The 1,015-nt window shown below is 61.4% G+C and overlaps 1 protein-coding gene across 1 annotated transcript in view; it reads left to right on the top strand.

Moving 5' to 3' along the window:
• SCARA5 (scavenger receptor class A member 5) overlaps positions 1 to 1,015 on the top strand; it is a 23,444-nt gene that overhangs the window by 3,848 nt on the left and 18,581 nt on the right. The gene's annotated exons all lie outside the window — the stretch shown is intronic.

Raw genomic sequence — 1,015 nt, 5'->3', positions numbered from 1 at the left:
TACGGGCTGGAGCTGGGAATTGCTCCTGGACGTGGGATGAGATCCCAAATCCCGGCAGGGATGGTCTGGGCTGGAGATGGGAATTGCTCCTGGACAGGGAATGAGATCCCAAATCCCGGCAGGGATGCTCCAGGCTGGAGCTGGGAATTGCTCCTGGACAGGGATGAGATCCCAAATCCCGGCAGGGATGGTCCGGGCTGGAGCTGGGAATTGCTCCTGGACGTGGGATGAGATCCCAAATCCCGGCAGGGATGGTCCGGGCTGGAGCTGGGAATTGCTCCCGGACGTGGGATGAGATCCCAAATCCCAGCAGGGATGGTCCGGGCTGGAGCTGGGAATTGCTCCTGGACGTGGGATGAGATCCCAAATCCCGGCAGGGATGGTCTGGGCTGGAGATGGGAATTGCTCCTGGACAGGGAATGAGATCCCAAATCCCGGCAGGGATGCTCCAGGCTGGAGCTGGGAATTGCTCCTGGACAGGGATGAGATCCCAAATCCCGGCAGGGATGCTCCAGGCTGGATCCGGCCGGGATCAGCGAGGTCCCCATCCAGGAGGTTTGGATTTGGGGTTCCCCCTCTCCTGTGGTATGAGGGGCTCTGGGTCGGAGCCTCGGAGCTCCAAGGAGCACAAAACACCGGGATGGAGGCACCCAGGGCTCCGGGTGGGAATTCTGGGCTCTTCCTGCATCTTCTGTCGGTGTCTCCTTGGGAACGCTCGGATCTGGGAAAGGGCGAATCCGGGCTCCCGGCAATCCTGTGATCCTGCCAGGATCCAGCAGGGAATGGATCGGGTGGGAAGGGTCCTGAAATCCCATCCCATTCCAGGGGCAGGGACACCTTTCCCTATCCCAGGGAGCTCCAACCTTTCCTTGGCCACTCCCAGGGATCCAGGGGATTCTCTGGGAATTCCAGTCCAGCCCCTCCCCACCCTCCCAGCCGGGAATTCCTTCCCAACATCCCAGCCCAAGCTCCCCTTTCCCACTGGGAAGCCATTCCCTGGCTCCTGCCCCTCCAA

The sequence above is a fragment of the Corvus brachyrhynchos genome, unplaced genomic scaffold (assembly GCF_000691975.1).
Source record: "Corvus brachyrhynchos isolate BGI_N302 unplaced genomic scaffold, ASM69197v1 scaffold420, whole genome shotgun sequence".
Taxonomy (NCBI): domain Eukaryota; kingdom Metazoa; phylum Chordata; class Aves; order Passeriformes; family Corvidae; genus Corvus; species Corvus brachyrhynchos.
This window is presented reverse-complemented; position numbering and strand designations above follow the sequence as displayed.